The sequence below is a fragment of the Botryllus schlosseri genome, chromosome 9 (genome assembly GCF_051294905.1).
Source record: "Botryllus schlosseri isolate E-star chromosome 9, Bs_hap1, whole genome shotgun sequence".
NCBI lineage: Eukaryota > Metazoa > Chordata > Ascidiacea > Stolidobranchia > Styelidae > Botryllus > Botryllus schlosseri.
This window is the reverse complement of record NC_137244.1, coordinates 12,672,617-12,681,692: the sequence shown is the minus strand read 5'-3', so window position 1 is coordinate 12,681,692 and position 9,076 is coordinate 12,672,617.

Sequence of the window (9,076 nt, the reverse complement as noted above, 5' to 3'; positions counted from 1 at the left end):
GCTGCCGACTTCGGAGCTCGGCTCACTCTTTCTCTGGGCTTTTTCAAGGCGCTGCGTTAACAGCGGGATCGGCGATGAGGAGCCCAGATAAACCTCCGACACATAGAAACATGGCAGAGCCGAGACTCGAACCACCAACCAATTTTGTTGCTTTTAGTACTCCCTCCTAAAAATTAAAATACGCCCAATCTACTGAATTGAGTCTGACTATATTCGCAATTGTGAGAGAATGTGTAGTCCAACATCCGACTTGCGCCTGCACTCGCAGAAAGATGTTCGGCGATGAGACCTCTCACAATTTGATAGACGCATATTCGCCGAAATCTTCGATATTTATATGTCAGAGCGCCGAATAATCCCGTCCTTGCCTAATGAGCCCAGCTGTATACACCAATTTTCGCGCTGTGCGCGCCTAGGTCATGAGTGCACTATGGACACTCACTTTTCGTAACTTAATTGTTATTTTTTAGATTCATAGTAATATAGTTCTTGTTTTCATTGTTATCGAATCCGGTTCGCTCCTATCGGACGACCAAGGAAAGTTCATCAACATTCAAGTGGCCCGCGCAATGGTTAGCAAATCTCATTTGGCATTTGGCCGAAAAGGTTGACCGCCCCTAATATAGCTGGTCGAATGGAAATACATGGTAAGTGGGTCACATTTGGCGGACCAGGATCTGATGTGAAATTTCGGAAGAACGCTTAGTAAATCATTTTGGACTGCCGGAGTTGATTTCAGTTTAAACATATTGTTGTTGTTTTCAGAGTAAGCAATTCACCTGTGCCTAATATCCCTAATATCACTATTCCTCCCTAGCTGATACCTGATACGGCTTCGGCGATAGTATTATCATTCCATGGAGGACGATTATGCTGATATCAATGGGCATATTGCCTTGACATGCACTGGCCCACCACTGCTAAGACCGAGACGCACTTGAAAAACGACTTCGGACTCCCCAAAAGACCAAGCTTTACGGGGAGATAATTTTCCAGCAAGTACCGTGTCTGGCTAACCCATATATCCATTCTCAAGTCCAAGTGTATGGCCAATCTGCGACAGTAGAAGGAAAGCGATGCGACCGCCGGCGCTTAATTCAAGTAGGATGTTTTGGCGGCCGTCAATAAGACAATTGAATTTACGAATTGAATCCCTAATTAATGAGAGGTTTGAATTATTCATGAAATTTTCAGCTTGCTACGCGCGGTTCAATGCGAGTTGATTTTCAATTTTAATATAGTAGTGCCTTTTGTAATCTGAGCCCCACAGTACAGATGCGAACAGCAGAGGAAAATGATGCTCCCCATAAAGAATTGCTAATTTGTAATCGCGTTATCCTCATCACTAAGGAAATTAGTTTCTGACAGGCCAACGTTTGGGCGAATCCAATATCTTTCCACTATACCGACAAACCTGATGGGAGGTCAAGAAATACCACCATGCGACAAATGGGACTAATATCAATTCGCCCACCCAAAGATGCACCACAGCAATAATAAATTCCCTAAATTCTCGAAGACACATTCTGCATCGACTGGACCGGTGAATCTGATCACACGGGCAGAGAAAGGATAAATATTTGACAGTAATATGGGAAACTATACTAATGTTTGAGCCAATATTTCCCTCAGCTGGACAAGGACCATCGTCTGGATTTTGGGACAAGGCTCATCGCCGGCAATCGTTCTAGGATCGCACTTCGTGATGGTTGAAACTTCGTCTGCCTTGGTGTGGCTTTTTGGCGCTGAACAGCTGGTACTTTATTGTCCCGCAACCGCAGGCAGGAGTTAGATAAAATTATGTACATCATGCGTACTTTTATTTAGGCCCATTATTGATATTTATGTATCGGGAGGCACGTACGAAACAATTATAAACACTACTGAGACTTAAATTGCGTGAAGCGCGGAAAAATCTTCAATTTGAATACATCTGCCCAACAACGCTTCACCTTATGTTAATATATTAAAAATTGAAGGGGGCATGGTTCAATTGGCCCTTTTCTGGCTACGCTTATTTCATAAGGAATCGGTTTCGATATGGAACCTCTACCACTCCTGCGAACGCGTATAATCTGAGTGTGTGAGTTGACCTCTCTGGAATCCCTGAGACCACTGAACCACTGCTTTAGGATACGGGTTAGAGCGGTGGTTCTCAAACGGTGGGGATTTCAATGGTTTTTGGTGGGGAATAGATGCATTTGTTCAAAATTATATACAGGACAGTCTACATATTCACGGAGGCACATGCGAAATTACCGTTACCAGTTAACTGCTCTGGAATGTACAGGCCGTGTTATTTTTGGCATTTCAGGAGCCAGATGCCAAAACTGCCAAAAATAAAAATTTGAAAATGCCAAAAATAAGCAATTTTTGGCATATGCCAAAAATAACACGGCCTGCCAAATAGTGTATTTCGTTCGTGGTGTTGTGTTAACAGGACCGCGTTACAAGCGAGAAGAGCGTTTATGAAAGGCAGGTTTCTTAATCTGAGTCCAGCCCACCCATTGGGGTAAAAGCATGGTGTCCTAAATGGTGTGGGCACAGCGTGATTGAACGGCTGACTGCATTTGGTTTACGTCATACTTTCCATTTGTCCAAAGGCAATTTTACGACCATTTTTGACCGGCTCGTCGAGCACTAAATTTGATAAAAGGGTATCAATGAGAAGCTGCCGCAGTACTGTTTATTAAAATATAAATTATATTCTGCTCATGGAGCTGGAACCCCCAAAATCAACCACGATTTTTGCATTGTGATCGAGTTGAACATTGTGACGCAACAAACTGTCAGGCTATTTCTGAGCTGCATAGTCTCGTGTTGCCAGACAGTCTTGATGCGTCAATGTTCTTAAACAAGCTAACCTTCCCAGGACTCTTCCATGCGAGTTGGTAATATTAAAGCCACCTGAAGTGAAAAAAGTCCTCCGAAAATATATCGGTAGACTGAAGGAGAAATGATAGTCGGGCTACTAAATAGAATGTGTTGAGAGACAACACAGGAAACTCCTGGAAAAGGATCGGGAAGAAAATTCTTTCCGCGATGAGATCGATGACACTGGCGAAATGATCTCTTTTCACGATGCATGGAAGCCGGTTCGGCCCTCCAAAGATTTTGAAGCTCTGAAAACCTTTTGTGGATGACTGGTAACATTCTTTCCCTCAACGGCTACTGTTGAAGCCGATATTTCCCAGATTCGCTGGGCGAGAAATGAATTTAGCAGAAACTTAGCTGACCTGAGTTTGGAAGCACTGTTACAGTGCAAACGATTTAAGTCTATTCAACAGCTGTAACAATCAGCTGTTGAGCGTGTTTGTTAGGCTTTTCTTTCTTTTTCTTTTTTTGCTTATTGGCACCGAGACCGATAGATACTGCACATGTTGTGGTTTCGTTTGATAATATTAACCTATGAAATCGTTAGGTTTTTTCTTCTTCTTATTGTTTGTTGGCACTGATTATACGTGGATGCTGCACATTTTGTGGTGTCTTTTGACAAACTAGCCCAAATAAAGCGTTTTTGTGACTAATTCGAGGCTGAAACTATCTATTTAGAGGACAATGCCAAAACTGCCAAAAATAAAAATCGAAAAATGCCAAAAATAAGTTATTTTTGGCAGTTTTGGCATATGCCAAAAATAACACGGCCTGGGAATGTATGTATCGGAAATTATATTGTGTTTTGTTCACAAAACCTCATTTTGAACTCTGGATGGCCAATGATGGCGTCACAAACGCATCCAGCACGACTAGTTTGACGTGAAATAACGCCTTCGCAAAATTTTGACTGTTACTGGTATCGGTTCACGATACGTTTTATGTTGCAGTTATAGGCGATTGTCTTGCGTACTGGTGTGGTATGGTGTCTTGTGTAGTCAAACCCGCAAATAGCTGCTCTGTGATGAAAAAAATGTTGGGTAATGAGGATTAGGATCGTAACTGCCGCACCCCAAACACCCCAATCGGGGGGAGGCAAGCTCGAAGAGGCCCAAAATTATTTCGAGAATTAACATAAATTATAGAGTTTTTTTGGGGGGAAATTTATGCCACCTTTCCAAAAATATATCGCGCTGCGTGCGCGATTTAAAACTGCCGAATAGATTGATTATTGCATGGGTACCCTTCCCCGCGAAAATACATAGATTTTATGGAAATGGAGACTTCGGCGTCGGTCATTACTGCGCCTCGACACACCAAGACATATGAAGTTACAGGCCATGTAACATGCTACTCCGAGAATTGAGCCAAAACGATCAGCAGTGAGAAGAGCTTGGCCGAGAAGGAATGCCCTTGTGCTGACCGAAAACTTCGATATATATACAATGTACATATGTGTTTAATTGTCCATAGGCGGCTAAATGGCTGGCGCTGAATGTTTCTGTCCTGGCGATCTCAACCCCACAGGACAAATGCCATCCCGCAGGGAAACATTATTTGCCAGTAAAGCAATACCAGTTTGAAATCGCGTGTGCCTTTTAGTTTTGGCGATTTCCTATATTATTCGACATAGCAGATATATGAGGTCACGAAATAGCATAATGTAACGAATCAATATACCAACGGGTCCGCCCGTCAGCTGTACCGTTAAATCTGATTACGTGAGAAGAGGGGGGATAAAAATTTGATAGCAAAATATATGCAATTCCCGATCGTATTGACCGATTCAAACATGAATTACATAAATTTTTCGCGCTTCGAGCGTTTAGTCGTAATAAGGCGACGCACTAAACAGGAGACCCAATGTAGCTGATAAGTAACTGGGATAGGCGTACAGGCTCAGGGGGGTGAGGGGGTTCTGGGGAGCTTTGTTTGTTTCATCACCCTGTTGGGTGCCCAAGACCAACGTTTTCTTTTTGGGGGGGGGGGCTGGCGAAGTGCTGTTACGATCTTGGTGGGGAATGAAGGCTCGGAATAAATCTGAACTGGGGAATGAAGACAAAAAGGTTGGGAACCACTGGGTCAGAGTGTGTCATGTCATAATACTCAGGCAATCATAACAACGCCTGCCAGAACAGTGAGAGTCGCAGTAGTGGTGCATGGTCAATAGCGAGTGTCATAAAAGCTGTGCCATAATAGCGCGTCAATGAAAATCAATCAAGCTAACCCTTAACCCAACTCCTAACAAACCTATAAATCTAACCCTATAGTAAACCGTGCATCATCCCAAACCCCAAAGTTAATCTCAAAACTATCCCTGTACCTAACCAAACTCTAAAGCTAATCCTAACCAAACTCTAATCCCTGAATTTGACCCTGGTGCTCATGTGTCGACGATTCCCAACGATGATAATAATACATTCGATGATGACACTCTGCACAATGTGATGTACAAGATACAATACACCGCCCCTTTGGTCCCACATCTTTTCAAGGCATGAGACTTTAATGATATTTTGACATCAGCTAATACTTAAAGACATATAGCTAACGACTTCCCGGAGAGGGTAATCAAAAGTTCTTTCCAACTGCAGCACAGGAAGCATCTCTCAGCAACTTCCAGTGCTTTATAGATACTTTACAACAGGGGTCGGCAACCTTTTGCTAGTCACGGGCCAAATTCCGAGAGCACAACTTTTTGGCGGGCCGGAATTTTTCCTAATACTATATTTAACGCTAACGTCGGTATAGTACCCTATACATTGATGCAATCTCAATCATACAAATCACAAAAAGAGCAAAACACATGTATTTACACTTCAACAACGCTGGATAAATGTGACACTTGGCTCAGCTCGCTTTGTGAAAGGTTTTCAACTTCTGGTAACAAGTCAGATGAAGCAAGAATCAGACGATATTCTAAATGGGCGTTGGAATACGTGATCTTAGCTTGCTCTTCGGGAATTTCATTGGTAAAAAGTATATAAAGCTACCAAAAGTCGATGCCATTTCTTTTGGATTGTTGGTCAAGCTGGGATAAAGACCCATTTCAATAACGGACTCTTTGTCAAAGTCGTTCACCGATATGCTCTTTGTATGAAATTTGTCATTCAATTCAACTGCATCGCATTTCAAAAGGGCCCATTTGAAATTTTCAGGCAATGCTATTGCCGTTCACATTAAACGGAGTACTGAGCAATAGTCAGAATTTATATTGTACAGAATGAATGTCGGAAAAGCGGGTGGCAATTCATTTATTAGATTTCCTATCACAGTTACAAATGTATAGTGCTGGTACTAGGTTTACTCTCCTCCAGTATAGGAAAGTGAGCATAATTTTCTTTTTACTGTTGTAATTCCCAGAGTCGCAGTTTTGTTTCGAATGCGCCTCAACATCTCCATGTATTCAATTATTTCCCCATGAAGTTGCAAATTCAATTTGTTTAGATGTGACGTTTAATGTACTACGAAAGCAAGATTAGATACCCATTTCGATGACAAGATTATAAGTTGGCGATGTTTGTATTTTCAAGGAAAGTTGCTAATCCGTTTCTCAGTTCACACACTCGTGCAAGCATAGCTGCTCGACTCCGCGAATATAGCAGATATACAGGACATCGCTATATTGATTCTCTGCTTCTAGTAATATATGGGGTAGGCTATCTGTCGGTGATTAAGTTTGTGAGACCAAAATCAGCTTTCGCCACTGTGTCTAAAACACTATTCAGGTTTGTTGCCGTGGCGTACAATGTCCTCTGGTGAATTAAACTGCAGATGACTAACCTATACGGAGGCTATAGTTACCTATAATGAAACGGAAAGTTTGAGATTTTGTCATTGCGTTTTTGAAGCAGAGGAACGGCAGCTTTATTGTCGCACCCTATCAGAGTGACAAACCCTTAAAAAGTATGGTATACCTTTGGTTGCGCGATACACCCGCTTAATAAGCACTGGTCTAATCTACTCTATAGATATTCTCTATATCCTACTTTTAGTACGAAATAGGCTACTATAGTCAACCGCCTTCGCACCAGTTTTATGGCGTAACAAGAGACTAATACGACGTATAGGATACTTATATCGCAGCAATGCAACATTCTTTCCAAGCAGTGCTGCACTGCAGATTGGAACTCATTACGAAACGGCGGGCCGTATTCTTGGTGTAACTAATTACTTGGTCGCGGGCCGGACGATTTCGCTTGGCGGGCCGGATCCGGCCCGCGGGCCGTAGGTTGCCGACCCTTGCTTTACAACATTCAATCTCACAGGCTAATACAAATTACATTTGGAAACAAAAATTAACCTAACAATTTCAAGGATTCATTCATATCGTTTGCATGGTTGACGATTTTCAACAATTGTGGAACTTTTGCATAATATTACTCGGTTTTAGAATAATGGAATAGTTTCCTCTGGAGCAAGAGTGATGACGTTACTCTCCTCCATTGCCGGACTGCTTGCCATTTCAAATAACCTCTTCGGATTTTACTATTGCAGTTGCATATGCATCAAACCCAACCCAAAGCTCTGAGTTTCGTTGAAAATGCAGTTTGTGTGTTCTCAGTGTTGTCTAATTGCCATGTCGCGATGTGATTTCTGTAGTATAGGTTGTCTCCTACGATATAACGCGGATGACTAAAATTGAATTATTAAAATATTCTGGAGTCCCTAAAGCTCTTCTGCTTATAAACCATACAGATGGTGACGGAATAGTCGGCGTTGTTACCTGTATCTAGGAAGGTTGCATTTAAAACAAACGGTGTTTTGAAACACGTTTTTTAAAACATGTTTTAAACAGATTTTTAAACAAAGGCCTTTTTAAAAATAACAATATTGTGTTTTTTTTTAGTTGTAAAATTATGTCAAAATTGTGTAAATACTATCCAGAAAACATATTGTATGAGCCTACGGACAATTACTACCCGATATAGCCGACGTATATCGATATGGGACGGTTGGAACCCTCAAAATAGTCGGTTCAACAGCAATGTAACAGATATTTCGTCAAAGGAACTATATTTATCATATATTTTCAATGGTTAATGCCAATCCACTATGACGTCACAATTCAATATTCGTGACGTCATGGCTTAAAATAAAACAAAAAACAAAAAACATGTTTTAAACAAGAGCCCTGTTTTTCGTTTCAAATTGATTTTTGTTTTAAATGCAACCCTACTTGTAACACGAGAAATGTTCATTGGTAGGGATGGTGTGCTAACCCGTGAAAGTTCTGGTTCTTGTGAACATCAACAGGGTTGCCAACTGCGGGAAGGCTCTGAGAGCCAAAATTTTTGTAAAATAGAGCCAAACTTACTGAAAAGGTGCTAAATTATGGTTAGTATTTGAAATGAGCCCATATATCAGGGGGGCAACATACGGCCCGCGACGTGATTTTGAGCTGCCCGCAGAGAGTTTCCGGCAGCCTATGGTAACGTGGCCCGCGGCCAAAGTGTGCCGCAACCCACCAGTACTTGATTATTACGTCAAATGATAGTGACTGTAGGTTTATTCTTTAGCGGGTGTGTGTGACATAGGACTGCGAGACTGGAGCATACGCGCAAGTTCGTCAACACGAAAAGGGTTGTATAACCGGCATTTACGCATGTACTCAAGAAGCCTCAATCGTACTGAATTGATATCTAGGTAAATTTGGAAAAATCCCAAGCCCTTGTTTGTACATACATTATACCAGGGGCGGCGACATAAGGCCCGCGGTCACAGTCTGCCGCAATTCTCCACTACTTGTTCAATACGTCAAATTATAGTGACTGTAGGTTATTGATTCTTTTTTCGGACACAAATAATAGCGATTTTTAGTTATTCTTTAGTTCTTTGTTTCTTTGTGTGCGACATGCAACCAGAGTTCAAAGAACCTGTTCACAACTTTGATCACCCACAGATGTCTCATTGATTTCAACAGCTACAGAAATACAAATACCTCAATAAATTCATTGAATACTGTTTTGGTTTCTATACTTCAAACTTCAAATTTTAATTAAATACGATTAATCCTTGTATACGTGGGTAAATACGCGTTTAATGTATCGATTCAGGAAGCCGGGCTGCCAAGCACTTCATTTCCCCATATACGGCCCGCCGACTGGAGAAGTTGCCCGCCCCTATGCTATAAATGAAGATAAATGAGCTTGAACAGTGAACAATATCAGCACAAAGACGAACTATAGCAAAGCTTTCCAAT